Source organism: Marmota flaviventris, chromosome 2, assembly GCF_047511675.1.
Source record: "Marmota flaviventris isolate mMarFla1 chromosome 2, mMarFla1.hap1, whole genome shotgun sequence".
Classification (NCBI taxonomy): Eukaryota; Metazoa; Chordata; class Mammalia; order Rodentia; family Sciuridae; genus Marmota; species Marmota flaviventris.
The window spans coordinates 59,993,820-60,015,093 of record NC_092499.1 but is presented as its reverse complement, the minus strand read 5'-3'; positions in this window follow the sequence as shown (position 1 = coordinate 60,015,093).

Below are 21,274 nucleotides of genomic sequence, written 5' to 3'. Positions count from 1 at the left end.
TAAACCTGTCAAATCTCCTATTTGTTTACCAGGTTCAGTGTTCAGTCTATCTTTCTCTTTTAATTTAATGTTAACTATTCCAAGTTCATCAAAGGATAAACTATGTCTTACTTTTGCAGCTGGATTTGTTCTGGGTGACAGTCTTGTTTTTAACTATTTGCTAGAGAATACAGAAGCATTTGATTTTCTCACTGATGAAAAGCTCCAAATATCTGGTTTCTCATTTGATTTTGATTACAGGCTACAGGTATAGAACTTTTTCGAGCAGATTTCCCCTTTCAATATCTGCTTGCCAACTGGAAATTTTTTTGCTTTAGATGAACTTTCTCATATATCATAAAAGCAGAAAAATCAACTATCACATGGCAATGTTCTGATCTCCTGCACCTGGGACCCCATAGCTGTAGATTCAGTAGCTACAATAGTTTGACCTTCCATAGTGTAATAAAGTGTAACTTCCCAGTCACAGTATCTCTGTGTGTATGAGCAGGTGTTATGCTAATCTATTCTCAGTGCTAATTTTTATTTTCATGTTATTCACAAGGACCCCCAAATATGGTGGCATAATATAGAATTTAGTTCTCTGGCAGAACAAATATAGAGGGGAGTGGGCTAGTACTACTGGAATATCTCTAGCATCTTTCAACATCTTTGGCTTCTAAGGTTCTTCCAGTCATTGGTGGGAAGGAAGAACAAGTGTTTTTAAGAAGACAGCCTAAGAATTATGCACATTTCTTTTTGTTGGCTCATATTTATCCCTTAGCAGCCCCTTAATGCCTGAGGAATGGAATTGGTACCCAGATGGCCACATGATGACTATATCCTGGGGTTTCTGATACCATAAGGAACAATAGCAACAGGAGCCAGCTACCACTGCTGCTTTTTTTTTTTTTTTCCCCAGTAAACTTATTTGGCCACCTACATAAAGAAAAGACCAGAAAAGCTGCAAAAAACTAAACACACACCAATAGCATTCAGAGATTCAGCAGAGATACTATAAAAATTATACTATAATCTGGAATAGTGCTGTTGCCTATTCAGGCAATGGCAGGCCACATATTCAATTCCTGCAGGCCACATATTCAATTCATGCATGATTTACAGGTCAGAAGTGTGCCTTCCCATTCAGTTAGCTAGTATGCTATTGAAAGACCATGCTGCCCTTCATCCCAGCATTAATTTAAACTATTAACTGCTCGTGAGCAAAAGTTTTCTAAATATTCTTCTGCAAATCTTATTCAGCTGTATTCAGGAAGAAAAGTAAGGTGTGGGGGTGGGGAGCAAAGTGAGTTATTGTGGCCTTTGTTTATTCAGCTGACCAACATGCCTTCCAGATCTTTGAGATACTGGATATCTATGAAAGCTTTCATGTGAAGTGTTATTATATATATATTGAATTTAGGAATTTTTCTATCCAGGAATACTGAGACCACATGGTACCTTGTTAGTCTGTTACCTGTTATAATAACCATTATAGTACAATGTGTTATAAAAGCAAAGAATCTTTTAAAAATGCTAGTTACCACATTACATTTTTGGCAAATGTTTGTTCTTGGTTTTGCTCAAAGAATGTAGCAATTGGGTGTGGTGGAAAAATTTTGATACTTTCATCTAACCTGCACATATGAATGAATCTTTAATAAACTAAAGTATATTTTTAACTATTTTTTCTGGCTTTCAAGATTGTCAAAGTATAAAGAAATAATTAATTTTATAAACTAACTGGCATATTTCTTTTCCTTAGTGAAAACACCAGTAATTCTTTGCAAGACCCTAAGTTTTCATGAATGCAAATTGTATGTTAAATATGTGATGAAAGAGACATTAATTATAACATCAAAATTTTACATAATTATAAATGGAAGTATTTTGCACACACAGGCTTGTCTTTGTTTTGATATAATGAAAATTCACAAAGAAATTGGTGTTTGGATTCTGATCTAAGCACATTTCTAAGCATTTGTTAAATCCTTGAATGACACATTAGGATAACATAGTGAAAATTGACTGCAGTTTCTCATATCTAATGATGGTTAATAGTTCAGAAAACAAGCTCAGAATTCACATTCTCATAATGGGGATGTGCCACTGTCAAATCACTTAGATATAATTATGGTTTCGTAGTCATAATGACTAAGTGTGTGTAATTAACAAAACCAAACTTTGAGTGAGTAGAAAATATTGTGAAAATGTATTTGAGTGTTAAAAACAGAAAACATAATATCAATTTGTTCTTTTAAAAAATCAGTATATAGTTAAGGCATACCCTACACTATTTTGATAAACATAGTAAAATGGTTACTATTATCTTTCATCTATTTCCCCCTTTAGCAAATTTTCAGTATACAGTACAACATTAGAACCCCTAGTCCTCATGGTGCACCTTAGATCTCCTGTCACTGCCACCCTTTGGTCTCTGTGTTCCCATTTCCTCACCCCACCTCAAAACCCTGCCCCTAGTAGCCACTGTGTTACTGAAAGGCAACAGAATACAATTCCCTCTTTCTCTCAAAGAAATATCTAAAAAGCCAAAAATCAAACACTCTAATACAATACCCATAGTAAGAATATAGTGAATGAACTTCTGTTGTGGCTAAACTCACTTCTTTGAGGTGTAATTTTGTATTAAAATATTTCACAAGGCTCCAGTGAGGTATGAAAAATGTGTTTAGCTTTAGATTCTCCATGTTAACATGGGGTGCCTATTTTACTAATTTCTACACATGGGTCTTTGAAACCCATTTTGGATACTAGTGAAAAGAAGAGGAAGGAAAGAAGCTGGGCTTAAGATAATCCTGTACACTCCAGACTTGACCCAAGGTTAATAAAATCATGCATGACTGCCTCCTCCAAGGGAAGCAGAACTACCTTCGATAAAGTGCTTGGTTTGGTAATGTTGTTCTTTATAGTTAAGTTATTTAAATTTGCTTGTTATTGAACTTTAGTCTGATCCTTTGGCTTCCTCTTACTTTTTCCTATTATCAATTTTTACTTACATAATATTTTTTGACTTTACAACTATAAACTAATGTGTTCATGTTTCTAGTAGGTCCCATTAGGAAACAAAATTATGAAAGCCAGAAACACAGAATGTTTAGCTCATTCTAATTTCTTAGAAAAAATACCATAGAAGATAATTAATACACATTCAGTGAATCTTTATGAGTTTAAAAGTTTTTTTTTTTTTTTCTTAAATAAGGTTCCTTCTGTTCTTGTCCAAAAAAGGCAGGATATGAACCTCTTCACAGAGTACTTTGTTTTCCAAAATACTTAGATATATATGCTACTTCAAATTAATTAATAGGTTAGATACCCTCAACCTTCATTTGAAAGGTACTTGATTATGTACTTCCCCTTTGCCCAGTAGAGTATATTTTACACATACTGAAAAAAAAAAATCAGCATCTTCACCTTCTCAGAATTCTCACTTCTTTTCTTGGAAGGAAGTTCTTGAACTCAGATTTTGGCACCATAATATTTTCCTTACACCTGACACCAGTTCACTTCACAGGAAGAGAACTGTCTCTATTTCAGAATATACTTCCTAAGGAATCTTGGGGCAGAAGGCGATGCTCTGTGGTCATGAGCATCAGCAGACATGTATTACTACACAGTGTGCCGGGAGGTCAGGACAGTATTCAGATGCTGTTGAAAATGGCACAGTCAAAAGGATGTGCAGGGTTGTCCCTCCAGCTCTTTTGTTGGTCTAAGGTCTTTGTTCTAAGTGTTGAGAATGGTTGTTGGGGTAAGAAATCATCTTTGTACTCTTTTTAGGAGATCTCTGATTCATGAAGCAAACTCAGATTAGACCGTGTGTTGAAGTTTTAATAGTTTTATCTAAATTCAGCTCCATACAGACCATAATTATTGTAAATTTCTTGCAGATTGTGACATGACAATGTTAAGTTTCTGTTTCTGGCATTGTGAATATTTTTATCTTCTTTTGTGAAATTATAGGTATTTAGAGAAGTACTGGGAAAGGGATTGATGTGGGGACTGGAGATAATATTTATGGTCATAAAATTACATGAGTCTATTTAAATATATTTATATATATCCCATGTTTTGAGTGATATTTTTCCCAAGTGTGGCTTTAAAGGTGAATAATTTAAATTTTTAAAAATTTCAATTTATTATAACTATGTTGTGATTTTTTTGAAAACTGAGATGTTATCAGGAGACTTGGTTCTTCTAAAATATAAATAAGGGTTGCCTGTTCCGCACAATATGTTTTTCCAAAGATTTACCTGGGAAAAGGTTTATATTCACAAGCTCACCTTTCACTAAAAAGGCTTGTGTCTTCAGAATTCATTTAACAGAAGGACTTTATTCCCTCTGCTTGCTGCTTTCTGATACTATGTGGGATCTTAAATATGAACTTCAAGTTTTTGCCAGATCTCCATAAAATTATTCTCACAGGGCAGCCATGTTCAATTGAATATACTGCCAACTTGAGGAAGGAAAGGGAGAGCTTTATTACACAGCAGTGCAAACAATTCAAATCATGTTAGAAGATTTTAGTTTTCTAATTCTCTGTAAGGTGGGATTTTTTTTGTTAGCTGCTTCACTGTCATAGAGGATGGCCTCATGCCCTCTTGACTACTTCTCTCCTTTGTCCTCCCCAATTTCCCTTTCCACCTCCTTTTGTCCATATATGATACTACAGCATGAAGTATCGTTGGGTGGGCTTTTTGTCTGGTGAATTCAAAGAATAAAATCTACAAGGAACAAAGAGTATGAGCAAAGTAACAGAATTTATTAGAGTAATAGAAAGCAGAGCTCCCAAAGGGTCAGGGGTCCCATGAGAGGGTGGCCAATAGGTGTTATTGTCTACAGAGGGTCTTTGAGTCCAGCACCTGGTGTTCATGCATCCCCTACCCAATCAGGTTACTGTGATATAAGTTGTCATTTTTTTGGAGAGGGTCTGGGTACGAGGCAATAGATATCTCACTATCCGTTAGTTTCTTAGGCTTTTTACACTTGACGTCTGTGGCCTTTTGCTTTGCTACGCAGGAATCTGATCTTGGTGGGCCCCAAGTTTCCTATCTGCCTAACTCAGCTCTTTCTCCTGCCTCCATAGCACAGACAACTCCAAACTTTTCTCATTCTGTTCTATAGAGCTGCACAATTCTTCTCAGTCCTCATCCAGAATTCATTATGCTGCTCAGAGCAAAAGCACCCCTTCAGAAAGAAATGCTAGAAATTTTGGTTCAAAATAGCACTTTAGTACTTTCCCTCATTATGCCTTACTTAGAAGAGTAAGGATGAAGATGGTTTTATTCATTTCTACTAGGCTTCTTCTTCCTCCAAAAGGTGCATGATGGAATGTAAGAAAGCAGGCTTTTTTTTTTAAATTTTTTTTTTATTGGTTGTTAAAAAAAAAACATTATAAAGCTCTTGACATATCATATTTCATACATTAGATTCAAGTTGGTTATGAACTCCCAATTTTACCCCAAATACAGATTGCAGAATCACATCAGTTACACACCCACGTTTTTACATAATGCCATATTAGTAACTGTTGTATTCTGCTACCTTTCCTATCCTCTACCATCCCCCCTCCCTCCCCTCCCATCTTCTCTCTCTGCCCTTCTTGGACTTTTCCCCGAAGACCTTAAAAGAGCGTACTACAGGGATACTGCTACATCGATGTTCATAGCAGCACAATTCACAATTGCTAGACTGTGGAACCAACCCAGATGCCCTTCAATAGATGAATGGATAAAAAAAATGTGGCATTTATATACCATGGAGTATTACGCAGCACTAAAAAATGACAAAATCATAGAATTTGCAGGGAAATGGATGGCACTAGAGCAGATTATGCTTAGTGAAGCTAGCCAATCCCTAGAAAGCAGGCTTTTACCTTGTTCCTTGTTTCTCGTTTTCATGTTCAGTTTGTATTAGATGACCCAAAGACATCAGCCCTTTAGGAATGTAGAGTGATTGTGACACAGCCTGCCTGAGGGCACACAGGTCTGAAAGTTGGGATAGCTATCCCTGGTAGAGTGACATTGTCAGCATGACAGTATAGAAAATTAACAGCTAAACAGAAAGATTTTTCCTTTCCCTTTTGTTCTGATAGTTGAAATTTTAGACACTCTTTATAGGATTTAACTTTAGCAAATTAAAAAAGCAAGTCATGAATTTTTTTCCAGGTGTGGGTATTACTTTATAATTTTATAAGTGCAAACATATTTCAACCTGTTCTTTCTATTTAATCATGTCTGGATGTATGACCTGTAACAGGTTCAAAGATGGATCAGGTGGATAAGAGTACAAGTATTTCTTAGCAGAATTTATTTGAAATTTTGGTTGGTGACAGGTGAGGTTTCTGCTGCAAGTTGACCTTGATTTGAGATGGTACCTATAACTTTTGTTTCCCAGAACTATTCTGTATATAACTTGCTGTCCACAATGTGATCTGCTAATGTGGTGGCAGAATTTGTGTGACTGATAATTATGTGCTTTTACCTACTACTGTTAGGACACTGAACATGGGGTGTACTTGGGTTCCTGACCCAGACATTCATGGTTTGATGTTATTTCTGGACTATTATTGTTATATCCTCCAGCCTGCATTTTTTTCTTTTATTACTTGGAAGCAACTGATAAAAATCTGTCACCCACTGTCATCTTGCTCTTTCCCTAGTACAATATTTCCCATACTGTGGTGATAAAGCAACATTAGAAATTCAGAGTCCCACCCTCCACCTACTGAATCAGATTTTTCAGGGGAGCAGCGTATTGATGTGTAGAAAATATTAAATTCTGCTATCCAGCTGAACTTGAGGGGGGAAGTTCCTAAGAACTAAAGTCTCCAATATAGTCTTGAAGTTCTAATGCTCAGATATGACTTTTTTTTTTCTTTTTTAACCAGTTCCCTCCTTACTCTTCTATCTTTCTTTCCCCTTCAGGATGTGAGTTGGAGATGGGAGGGAGGACAGGTACAGTCTTGCTCCATAAGCCAGTAATCTGGCTTCTGAATCCCCTTGGTGTGGTAAGTATTTAAAGTCTACTTGTTCTTTGAGGAGCATATGGCAGAGGTCTGCTCTTTTCTTCATCTGAGTCTGCTAGAACATCTTGGGGAAAGAGGAGCTTAGATTTCTTAAACTTGAAAGCAACCAGCTTGAGGTAAGCGCTCAGTATCTCTGACTGATAAATATTCACACTTTCTGAAGCTCTCCTCACCACAATTTAGTTTTGAGTTTGGGGGCTACATAAGAAGAGGAAGAAATGCTACTATCCCTGATTAGCATGTGTGTACACAGCATTCCTTATTTTCAGCTCTGGACTTCAGCAACAGCTATGACTTCAGCAAAGTTCTACTTAAAATTGCATTTACCTAGTAGCTCTTCTCTTGTGGGTTTCAAACCGTTACTTTGTATATACATATGATAGAAATCTTTTTCAAATATTTTTTCAAGACCTAAAGAGACCATCACTGTTGTTTTTAATTGGAATAAATCTCAATTCTAGGTCAAAGTTTCTAATAATTTCTAATTTAAGCCATGCTGTGACCTCCATTAATCAATTCATACTATTAAGCAATTATTGATTTTTATTCCTTTTTAACATACTAACATTGATTTGTCCACATTTTAGTTAGTTTATTACATCTATATTCAATAAGTGAGATATCCCTGGCATTCTATTTTTTTTCTTTTAACTATTTTTTCATGTCAGAGCTAGATGGTTTCATAAATATTTTTTGTTTTGTTTTGTATGTGTTCTAGAAGAATCTATGGAGCACTTGTATTTACTATCTGTAGTTGATAAGTGTGATGGGTCACAGATGATTCTGAGGCTATGGAGATAGGAAGCATGGTCTACTTGAGGGAGGGTCGGAATAGCCTGAGTTCAAGAGGTGACCTATTTTTTCTCTGATACTGAGGATATCCCACTCTTTTTGGTCATTACTCTATATACCAGCAAATCACTTGGTGAGGATCACAAAGAACTGGATGCTCCTTTTGGATGGAAACAAAGTGTGTCTTTCCCTTCCCAGGAAAAAAGGATGAAAGAGCTCAAACTTTACTTTGACACATGGTACTGAAAATTTTGAAAGATCATTTTATCCCTACCATGTCACCATGGTAACCTGGGCTTCTGTAGCTAATTGCATGCTTGCTTTATTCTTTCTTTCCTAGTAGAATGAGCTGCACCTCTGCTGAGCATTCTAACAACAAAGTGAGGCACCCAGAAATATGGACTGATAATTCTGTGTTTGGAAATTTGTATTAAGGAATAATTATTATCTATATGTGGGAGAGGGAAGAAGTAAATTTGTGGCCCTAGAATTAAAATTGAATACTTTGTGTTTGTCTTTATGGATGTTTTGCTCTCCTGCATCATTTGGCTTTTGGGTAAAAGGATGAGAGCAACATTATACATTTTGTTCTTTTTGAAGTCAACCAACCAGTAACTGAAGCCATTGGAGTGGATGCTTGTAGCAAATTATGGTTTATTTAGTGAGAAATCTGTCCCACTCAATGGTAGTTGAGTATTCTTTTGGTGGGATATGGTAATAAATTAAGAGGGGTCTATATTTTAAAATTTTGAGTAATTAATATCTTACTTCCGATGATTATGTTATAAATAGGTCTCATGTTAGGCTGATATATATTTTTTAAACCCTTGAAGCACAAAACTGGTGAATACAAACCTCTAATTTTCTCAAGAGAATGTAACATTTATCTCACTTCAGTAAAAGAACAATATCTTGGAAAAATGCTGCCTATGTGTAGGTATGCATATAACTGTAGAATTATTATGAAACCATCCTGTTCAGTGAATTGCAGTTAGTAAACATGAAAACACATTTAGCAAAGATTTACCATTCCAATCTCTCAGCTATTAAGGATATGTCATAGCTAATAGCAATTATACTTCAAATTCATATATCAGTTCTCTGATATATGAATAAAATAAAATAAGATGGCCTTATTTTATTTATTTTAAAATTAGAAAATGAACTATTCTTGGATAATTAACTTTGAATGCAGAGGAACAAGTGATAGTAATATAATTATCATTATAGGTAGAGTGGCTAGAGATTCACTACTGTTCTAGGGAGGTGTTAGTTGTTTCCTGTCATAAGCTGGTTGACCTCAATGAGCTATATTCTTCTTTACCATTTTAAATAACATTTAAGAGAATGTTATTTAAGAGAATGGCCAATCTAGCAGGTTCCAGTGAGGGGTGAAGGGGGATAAGAAGAACGAATATTCACAGACTCAGATTTGAAGATAAAGCTGGAGTCAGATGGAGTACTGCTCTCTGATGGAGAAGCAGGTCTAAAGAATTAGCCAGCAATCTTAATTTACATATGTCTCATTATCAGATTAAAGACTATACAAGCATTGTTCTTTGTATTTATGAAAGTTACAGATTTAGCAACATTATGCAGCTTATTCCCCAGATACATTCTACAGTTTCAGTGTGCAGTGTTAGGAGTTTTGTGTAGCTCTCAAGAAAGTCCATTGTTTAAAGTTACTGTTATGCAAGCAGGAGCTGGTGAAACATTGTATTTGTCTAGCAAGAGTTCCTTTATTTCCAAAAGCTATGTGTTTGAGATCAAGGTTAAGACTCTGGCACAGAGCCTCCTCATGGAGGGCATTACCATAGCAGCTCAGCATCCTGCACCTTTGCACAGAAACTTTCCCATGCACCAAACATGCCACAGCCATGAAGTCATCAGAGACCCCAGTCTCAGACACTGCCCTTCCATACTCTATAACTTCTCTCCATATAGGAAGATAAACAGAACTGAGATCATTTTACAAATCAGTGAACTTGAGGCTCAAGTAATTTGCCAAAAGTCAGAAAGGTAGGAACATTTCAGAAGAGGAATTCAGATGCTAGTCTGCTGGTCTTTAGAATGTGTTGGTGCTTTTCACAAAAGATGGAGTGCAATTGACTTGGGGGGATACCTATAAAAAAGATCAAGATGCTCATTTTGTTCTCCTAAGTCTTGAACATTAAGAAGACAAAGGACAGTTGGGGCCTCAGAGGGAAGTGGTTTGAGTCTCTCTTTGTGGCCTTCTTCCCCTCTCTGTGGCTCCTCCATAAAATGAGAAAGTGATCTGAGTTATTATAGTCCACTGATTCAGCTCAATTTTCTAGAAGGGAGCTTTCAAAGAGGCCACCTCTTCTTTCTAAGATTTGAGGGGAAAGTGGCCTAAGAGGCTTTCCAAGATAATAAAGTGTGACTTTACCCCCAATTACTTATCATTCTGTAACTGTATCTTCCCTAGGACCCACCTAGGACATAGTGACTGCAATCTAGGGATGGATCTCAGGTCCCTTGGTCATACTCCCACTCAGAACTCCCTTACCCACCCAGTCCCCACTGACAGTGAATGAAAAGTGAAAAATTTAGCAAAAATGTCAGTGTGATAGTTTATAGAATGGTGGCTAAAACTCTTAGAAAACAAGACTATGAAAGGGATGCAGATGGGGAAAGAAGTTAACGGTAATCTGCATGAGGATGGAAATTCTGCCTACAAAAATTAGGCAATAAAAATACAAAGTGGCTAAAGAGAATTGTGTGTGGATGTAACTAATCCTGGGGATATATAGGGAGTCAAACCAACCTTCTCTGGTAGGTATAGACCAGAGGCCCATATTAAGAACTATATTAATATAAAAAGGAATTTAGATAAAATCGTGTTAGAAGCTGCTGTCCCTTAGCAACTTTGTCTAGTCTTAAATCTCTGACATCTAAGCAGTAATATAGTTTGACCGATTTTTCTTTTTTTGACCTAGAAGTATTATTAAGAGTCACATGTCCCCCAACCTTCTGCTATTGGCCTATGTAATCCCTAGGAAAACAAGAGAATAAATACCAAGGAACAAAAAAACAAATGTGAATATTTTTTTGTTTAATTCAGGATAATTATTAAATTTATTATTTAAAATGGAATACTTAGGAAACACATTATGTAAATATATATATATATAGTTTTATTTATTAGAATTACAAGAGCTAAATGATTAAGTAAGTATATGATTGTAGGTGAAGTGCTTCCAAATCAAATATATTAAATGTATAAATCTAATTTAAAATATTGAAAGAAACTTAAATTAAGGACAGATTACTTAAGAGAGTTTGATTGGTTGAACTTTAATGAAATGCTAATGGAGATGAAAAACAATAGGAATCAGACTGGTTTGATTTGAATTTTGGCACTGGCTACCATTTATTGGTTCTATGATCTTCTACATGTAAATTCACCATCTTGTGACTCAGTTTTGTCTTTATAAAATGTAGCTGATAACTGTACAGGGTTGTAGGAAGGTCAAAAATTAAACCAGAAAAGTGCTCAGAATACAGCTCATACACAGTAAGCCCTCTGTGCATGCTTGCCTTGGTTAACAGCAAAAACACTTATTCTTGCACCTGACTTACCTTTGGCTTTTCACTTCCCTCAGCAAACTCTCCTACATTCTCCTCCAGCTCCCAGCCCCACTCACATCAGGACAGGTCCCTTATGTCCTGATGAGGCTACTACTTCTATTTCCTAACACTTAGAATGGGCTTTCAATGTAGTTTGTGTCAAAAGCCATTTTGGGATTAAAAGAAGACAGTTCTAAACCCAAAGCAATACCCATTTGTGAACATCATTTGCATTTCTTGAATTCCACATGGGTATGCACAACCACAGCCACACTTACTGATTCACTCTTTCCTCCCCAACCTCCTTCCCTCACATGCCCAGCCTGCTCATACTCTTTTCTTCCCCTGAACACTTTCCCCCAGACTTTGAGTCTCTAACTCTGGTCTTTTTCCCTTTCTTCATTTTTGATGCCATAAAAACTCAAATTCCTGTTTTGACAGGAATTTGCCTTTTTCAAAGGATGGGGAGAATAAGAAGCTGAGTGGTGAAATAAGAAAGTGCTTAGTGAGTATTTGTTGAATATTTAAGTAACATTTTCTATTTCACTTAAGTAATGTTTGCATTTTGGTAAAACTTATTTTGCATGATATTTATTGATTAGAATAGCAACTATCAAATTAATGCAACTTCATCTGATAAATTTATTTCAAGGAAATAATATTTATCAGTGTTATGTAAACTAGATTGTTATTATCTTCAGGATACAACCAGGGAAATTCTCCTTGTAGTTGACAGCACTAACACTTTTTCAGATATCTTATGTGCCTGGATTGCATGTATATTTTGATTTTTTCTTGCACTAGGGTAGATGTTTTCATTTCCACTTGCAGCTCAGGACCTCAGAGGCTTAGTGATCAGTCAGAGTTCAGGGACTCCAAAACTCTAAGAGATGGAGCAGGGGTCCTAACCTAGGCTTAAGAATCTACAATCTGCAGACCTTCATATCCTATAACCTCTGAGTATGTGGGCATGATTCCTGGAGCCTAAACTTTGCCTGATTTTTGTATGCTAGTCTACTATCAGTGTGAAAATTATTTAGTTAATCTCAGGAAGGCTGAAGTCTGACAGAACTTTCTCTTTCTTTCTTTCTTTCTTTCTTTCTTTCTCTTTTGCATGGACTGAATCACATTGTGTCTTTTCTAAATAATGTGTGAACATTTTTAAGGATTTCTGTATTGTAAGATTTTCTGCTCACATGACGTTCTTCAAATTTAGCCCTCTTGTAAGTTTTTCATATAGATACTGCTAAAGCCTTGTGCAGTGAAAATACCAGTGAATATTGAAAAAAAAAATTTTAGTAATACACAGAGATTTGGGGATGGTATAATGTGAATTAATGGAAATTTTATATTTAAGCTTATGAGAATAGATGAATGAAGTGTTCTAGGTATGAATGCTCATGAAAAAGAAATATCTTGAGGAATGAGAAAAAGAATACTCTCTTACTTGTTGTTCATACTGTTAAACATTATCAATTCACAATAAATTAAAATAGACTACACAGAAAACATTTGCATTTAGGAAAGGAACTTAATAATACTTTCTTGAAAGAAATTTTTATTTATAACAGGAAAACAATAATCTAATTAACCATATAACTGAAAAAAGTCAATTTGATCCAGAGGCTGAGCCCAATGTAGACAACAGTTGGCAATGTGTTATAGCAGAATTAAGTATTTAGAGATTATTTTATTTTCATTGGTGGGTTTTATCTATTTTTTTTCAGGAGAAGAAAGAGCTGAAAGTAAGTGAGGGTACTGTAAGTTTGGGTACCTTCTGTGAATGGTTCACAATGACAGACTGATTAGACCTGACTGGCATGTGGAATAGCTGTATGTATAAAAACATAGTTCTTGAGAGTGGAACAAGGGAGAGATATTAGAGAGCATCAGTGAGATTTATCTCAGAAAATTATTCTTAGAAAAGCAGTATGTGGGCAGTGATGGGAAATTAGAAAAATTAAGCTTACATAAACTTATTATTAGAGAGAACTATGGATTTTGATATTTGAGAACTGACATCATTAAAATGATTTTACTGGCTTCCGGAAAACATTTATTTGAAACATTAGACTTTATTGATTTTTCTATTTCCTCTCCAAATTCTTATCAATTATATGAAAATTATGCCACTGATACTGATTGGATGGTTTTAGTGGTTATAATGACAGAAGAAGAATGAATTACAATGTCAAATTCTACTATATTGAGTCATGTATCTTTAGGTATGTTGAAAAGAGAAGAAATGTTAAAAATGTTAACTAAAACTAGTAATCACATATATTTTTAGAAAAAGAATCTTTTCTCCCTATTATAGAAAAGAATATGAATATTTTACATGGGAGAGCTATAGAGATTGCCAAATATTTCCATACACTACTTTCCTTGGTGAGTTTGTAAGGTTTAAAGGCTGGACACCACAGTAGTCTTTTGATTCAGAGAACCCAGAGAGTTGTAGTTTGTGGATTTAAATGACTTTGCCAAGTAAGGTAGGGTTCAATATTTGATAGATTTAATTTTCTGTAAGTCTAAAAGTTCCACATCAGTGGAATGCCTATTCCTTTCAAAAAGTATAGCCTCTCTGAGTGGCCTATGAGTAGACAGATCTGAGAGGGATTTAGAAAGCAGATCAACAGTAATATGAAACATTTTGGATGTGTGAGCAAGAAAGGGATTAAGAATGATTCTAATTTACATTGTTGAAGATTTGCTGATAATGTTTGCAGTAATAAATACTGCTGCAAAGGGGAGAGTTAGGCGTGAACATCAGGAAAAACACAAACTCAGTTTTTCAATTATTACGTTTTCAGTGCTTTAGTATTTTTTTCCATAGCCATAATAAAATGTTTGAGACTTTTACATTTTAAAGGAAAGAGCTTCTTTTATCTTACAGTTTGGAGGCTGAACGTTTAAGATCAGATGTCCCCATTTGTTCATCTCCTGGTGAGGATCTCATGGGAAAGGCATCAAAATAGTGGGAGCATGTGTGCAAGAGATCACACAGTGAGACAGGAAGTCAGATTCAGGGACAAGGCTGCTCATTATTTATTTATTTATTGCAATTCTTTCTCAGAAACAAATTGAGGTTCTGTGATAATTACATTAATCCCTTCCAAAGGCATCATCTTCCATTGACCTAACCATTAGGCCCTACCTCTTGAAGGTTCCACCATTTCAAAACCACTACACTTGTAACCAAGCTTCTAGCATACCCAAACTATTGCAGACTCTTTCAATCATTGGAACAGAGCTGTTAAGTATTCCCTAATCCTACATGTGATGGTCCCTGGAAACAAAATGCAAACATTATTTTCATGGAGGCTTATATGGCATTTTAAAAAAAAATTGACTGCTTTTTTGTCACGTGTCTTGTGTACTTATAAGTAAAGCTATATACTTCTACTCTAATGGGTATTAGAAAAAAAAAGTTATTTTTAATTGTTTTTTTCTAATATTCATACATGAGTAAACAAAAATGGAAGGATTACCTTTATTTCTGAAGTTACCTATTGAGAAAAACAAAGTCTTGCTGTTTGGGGCATGAATTATTTGAGGTTGTTAAAAACATACTGTTTCATGCTGGGCATGGTGGCACAGACCTGTAATCCCAACAGTTTGGGAGGCTGAGGCAGGAAGATCGTGAGTTCAAAGCCAGTCTCAGCAAAAGTGAAGCACTAAGCAACTCAGTGAGACCCTGTCTCTAAATAAAATACAAAATAGGGCTGAGGGTGTGGCTCAATGGTTGAGTGCCCCTGAGTTCAATCTCTGGTACCCATCCCCAAATACTATTTCATATGACAGAAATAGCTAAACTTTGACATATTGTTTTCAAAGTATGTGGACTGAGAGTGTCAGAAACAGAATAATTATAACCCAAATTTTATAAGAACTATTATACTTATAGACTTTGATTTCTCGATATCTATTTTTAGATCTTCAATTTCAAAATTCATTAGTGAATATTTCTTTTACTTTGTTAGGCTTAGGTTACTGTTTATATGTAAAATTTTTACTGCATATTTTGCGCATTTTTTTTGCAGGGGGATGGATGACTCAAAACCATGGATTAGAGAGTATCAAAATAATGTATTTTGAAATTTTAAGAAAGTAATGATAAATAAAAAATATTGTATTTATATACATGTGTTTGTATGTATGTATGTTTGTGTGTGTGTGTTTTCCAAAGTGTGTTTAGAGGCAAGATTTTGATTAAATCTTTTCTATGACAAGTAGGTGAAGAAAGTAGCCCAGACTTTAAGTTCATTTTTTTCAGATCAGAACACTGTGGCTCAAAGTTACCTTCTATCTGGAGTTCAGATGAATGAGCCATCTCCGTACACTCATTTCATTTCTACTTCTATTCCAAATGACTGGACTACAGGGTAGAGTAAATTTTTAAAGCAAGAAATGTAATATGATTTTTTGACATGCTTAGTAGAACAGCTATGCATTGGGGTAGTTAAGTCTTCTATTAACTTTATAAACTCAAAAACCTAGAAGTCTTTATGACTGTGAAGTAATAATAAAATTGGGTGTAAATGGTCACTTGGTAGTTATAATGTGCCTTTAAACTGGGAAACAAACACATATGCTGTTTCTTCACTGTATTATAATAAAATGTTCATAAAAATGATTAGGTAAAGTTAGCACTTCAAAGAAAATTAAAGTTTCCCTTAGCTCCAGCTGTTTAAAATTCATCTTGGTAAACAGGTATTATTATTTTTGTATAAATACATAAAGATCATTCTTATGCTTCATACACCTGTCTGTTTCATGTAAATATACATGAGGAAAGAGAAGCAAATGCATCCTAAAGAGCCCTAATCCTTGCAAACCAGGCATTCAATCATGAGATACTCATATCTCTCTTTAAGTCACAGAAACCCTTCAGTTTTTAACTTTTTGTTTTTATTTAAAATAGAATTTTAGATTTTGGGGTTGACCCACAAGACTGTTTTAAGTAATATACTTGTATATTAACATTATGCTTATTCAAATTTTAAATAGTGAAAAGAGTCATTCCTCAAAGATCTATATGTTGCATTTAGGGAGCCCAATCAACTGGCCTTTTTTATTTTTAAATGAAATTCTATAATTTTTATGATGATTACAGAATGCTGGTGTGTGTATTTATGCATAAGTTATTGGAATAACAATGTAGAATACAGCTGTCCTACAAAATACTGCTTAATAATTTTAGTTTGATGGATAAGAAAATTATGCCTCCAAACTGTGAATTGCAAAATCTCTTGGGAGTAAACAATTTGACACAAATGTGACATTTTAAAATGAAATTGCATCAATAATGTGGTGAGTTCTCCAGGTTTCACTGGAATCATAGATAGTGATTTGGAGAAGAGCTGGGACTGTCCGTGCACCTGCTTCAGTAACTGTGCTGCTCCTTATCTGGCACAGTGTCAAATAAACTTCAGGAAGATTTAAAGCTGCAGAGATAAGTGTGCAATTGAAAATGCATTCCTATTATGCATTTAAAGCAATGTGATACTAACCTGTTCTCTAAACGGAATTTTAAGCAGCTGGGGCTATTGGGATCTAATTTCCTGGATTTAATGCTAATTTTCCCTGATTATTCTTATTATACTTCATTGTATATTCCATTTTAAAACATAAATTTGGAATTATTTTAAGTGATTATAGAGTTGGGGATTATTAGTAAAAAGTTGAAAAGCGATTTCCATACCACAAGCCTATTTCTATGTTGCTGGTTTTTCTTGTAAGAGTTATAGCCTAGCAAGACAGAAATATGAAAACACCTGGTTCCATGTGGCAAGCCTGAGATCAACTTCTGGCTTAAACCTAGAGACAAATGGTTTTCATAAGCAATTTCCTGCTGTGTGTGCTAAAATGATTTAACTCATATATTCTAAAATGTATTGTTTCCATTTGTGTGTGTATGTGTATGTTCATTTTAGACTCGAGGTGATCTATGTTGTGTGCTGTAGGCCCATTACTCTTGAGGATGATGTTGAATGCAGAACCTGGTCCAACAGATTGATGAATCCTTGCTGGTCATTTTGGTGGTTTGGGCAATTTTTTAACCAGTTGAGCCTTAGTTTCTTCATTATAAATGGATATAACAGTACCTACCTCATAGAGTTTGTGTAAAATAGTGGCATATATGTGAAGCTAATTTTATAAACTATCTAGTCTTATGTAAGAATTGGGTTAAGACAGAGTTTCTCCATTGAGTTGCTTAGGAGACATTGGTCAGGTCAAGAGACATTTTGGGTGGTACAACCAGGGTTGAGAAGGGAGGTAAGTTATCAGCATGTAGAGGGTAGAAGCTAGGGGTGTTGCTCAACATCTTATATTACACAGGACTGTACCCCCCAAACAAGGAATTACCTGACTCTAAATGACAATAGTGCTATTGTTGAGAAAACGCTGGGTTAAAATATAAGAACTTTAAGTATGTAACTCTAAGGAATTACTTTTCCAGTCTTTCAACCATATTTTAGTAACTAGAATGCCATATTTATTATTGAATTAATACTTTAATTCCAAGTATGTTTAAAAATAGTAGTTCTCACTGAAGTACTACAACCTATTTGCCTTAAATTTTGATTAAAGTTCATACAAGAAAACATAATTGTGATTCATGAATGTTCTTTTGAATCAATGTTCAGGTTTCTAACATTGATAGATAATTTAGTCATTCTTTAAGATATTTCTAATTGTTTTCATATTATAGGCCCATAATCAAGTATTTGACTATCTTGGTCCAGTTGTGCTTCAGGGTTTTTAGAATGTTATGCATTTTAGAGAGGTAATAGAGTGCTCATTTTACATAATATTTATACATTATATCATTTATAAAACCCTATTGGGGTCTGGGGATGTGTTCTATAGGTAACACATTGATTTATTCAATAAAATGTGTAAATAAGCACAGTAAGTGAGTTAAATATCTCATATCAATTCAAGTCATGTTTTACTACTAAAGGAATTCAGGTCAGGTCAAGTTTTGAAGTCAAATGAATTATAAAACAAGACTTCCAGGGTTTGGAGACTTTGTGAATTTTGGATTGTAAATAAACTACTATGAAAAAATATACCTAGTCATATATAAATATGTATATATATGAATACACACACACATAATGTATCTTTACTAAGCACAATACCACATATCTGTGAAGCCATGTCACATCACCAAAAGAGTGACAGAGTATATCAATTTTTATTGTACCAAACAAATATGCACCCACTCCCAACCAATTCAGTAATTATTGGAAAGGGCATGTATATTTAAAACATGCACTGCCTTAATTAATGTTCCAAGTTATGCCAGACTATATAAATAAGTGTCCCAGTTAATGAGCAGTTGCATCCAATTTTCACAGTTACAAGGAAAATACACCCTGCAAAATGAAAACACTCATAGAAAGGATGCAATTTATAACACAAGATATTTACAGAACTATAATTGGATATATCCAGTCTGAGAGTGAAAGTATTATTAGTGTCTGTTTTAATTAATAGCGAATAATATATTCAGAACTTGACAAAGTTTCAGGACAATATCACTTTGATGGTGTATAATTATGCACCCAACTCTCACTGTATTTCCCTTATTAAAGCTTAAAATCAAAGACTTATTTAAAGAAGGAGATGGTGGTGCAAATACTTAGGAAGTAACATTATGAATTGGAAATGCAAGAGAATGCTTCTCAAAAGCAATCTTTACAGACTGGCATGGAATGTATATAATTCTTAGTGAGATTTATAGATTTATAGATGAGTATTTTTCTCCCAAGAGAGTTCTTCAAGGCTACTTAACATTGAATCATGCAGATCTGAAGTGTTTCAGAACTATGTCTCATTACATCTTTCATATTTGGTAAGCGGATTGGTCCTGCTTCCTACACCTTGTTCAAGTCAAACTTCTTTGATGTAGTTTTCCTTGCAATACACTTACATGCTTGACACCCTTCTTAAATCTCCAGGAATGTAGCAGTAGACAACCTGAAATACTCCCATTATAAAATATTTATAAATACAGTTTTAAATATAAAAAGCTATTTTTAATCCTAAAGCAAGTAACCCAAAGAAGAACACTTCCAGCAGCTAAAAATGAGGGTTGAAACCAATCCAGGTAGCACAGTTCTAAAAGAGCCATAAATGAGGAGTGTAGAGTTTTAAGACCTGGTAGGAGGAGACAAAGCTTCCAATGAAGGGGTGGAACTGTAACAATTTCTTAACTATATTTGAAAACGCATTATCTTCAAAGAGGTATACTTTCATAAAATAGTGAAATAGGAAAAGAAAAGATTATTGGCTAAGAAATATGACATGTTGGCCAAAGTTGGTTTTAACACTAGGCACTAAATAAGTAACAGACAGACAAACAAACAAACAAATAAATGCCTATTTTAAAAATATTGTAATCAGAACTGCCCTTCTATGGATTGGCTTCATGTTTATATATGTGGTAGCTTGGTACCTCTAAATCAGGAAATTAATATCAAAGTTGTCCTTGAGGTGACTAGCAAGTGATTCCACACATTTCTACAGGAATAAACAGATAAAGCCCTATGCAACATGGCTAATAATCCCAAGTTACAAAACATGCAGGGAAAAATAAATCAACTAAGAATGAGTTAGCAGGCATAACAAATATGAGGTTTATTTCCTCAAACTTTTGAAATATCTATCATAGGCTTTAGTATAAGTATTTACAATTTTTAAAGTAATAAAAAGAAAAATATATGTGTAAGAATGAGATTAAAATATTACCAAGCAAATTTTATTTTTAAAATAAATAGTAGAAAATACTAGGTGCTGGAAAACATTTGATGGTCAGCAGCTATCTGTTAATGAAAATACTTCAAATCAAATTTGATGATTATAGCTAAAATGAATTTTAATAGAAACATATAGCCTAAAATTCTTATAATAGGAAGAAAAAGAATGAAAGTCTGGTAATCATAACAAAAAGAGACCCAGAAAAAGCTGTAGTAAACACAATAGTGTAAGTTATTATAGGAAAAAAAGCTATAATAAACACAGTAGTTAAATTATCATAGAAAAACAATAAAGAAATATAAAGTAAATGCATAGTAATGAACTATCTTGAAAACACCTGGTTCCATGTGGCAAGCATTTAATTTAACAAAATTTTAATTTAACAAAATTAAAAGCTGGTATTCTAAAAATAACATTAAAATAGTCAAATAATTGGCATGCTTCATCAAGAAGAAAGAAAAAGGCACAAGTACACAACATTAGGAAGGGTGGTTCGTGAAATACAAGGAGATTGACAAGTGGAAAGTTATTTTCCAAGTTCCTGTTAGTTAACAATGAATGGTAAGATCACACACAAAAATACATGTTTATTAGATTACATCCATATGAAATTACATCCATATGAGAATTTATATTTGTAGCCATCTTGTTCTTTCTTATGACCATTTTATTTAAGTGTCCTTATGTCCTTATCTACAGAAAATTAGTTTTGTTACATTATTTTTTTAAAGGTATAAGATTGTCTTTGGACAAACTTACTCTTTAGTCTCAAATCCTTATAAACCAATTATTTCTTATGGAAGATGACATCTAATTTGGATCCTAAACTCCTTTCTCTACATGCATGTTAAGAAATCTTTTTCCTCCTCATTTGTTTGTTTCTTTTCCTGGCTATAAAGATGTTAATAAATTAATAGCTTAGTGTTTAAAAACAGCAATGTAAAAGTGACTTTTTTTCATCATAATACCATAAGTAGATCAGGACAATATGGGAAGGCAATTAACTAGTGAAACTATTTATTTATCTAACTAAATGTAAAATTCCTAAGTTAAATATTTGGCAATTCAATTTCAGTGGGATGATCAAGCTGGATTTGTTTTAAGAGT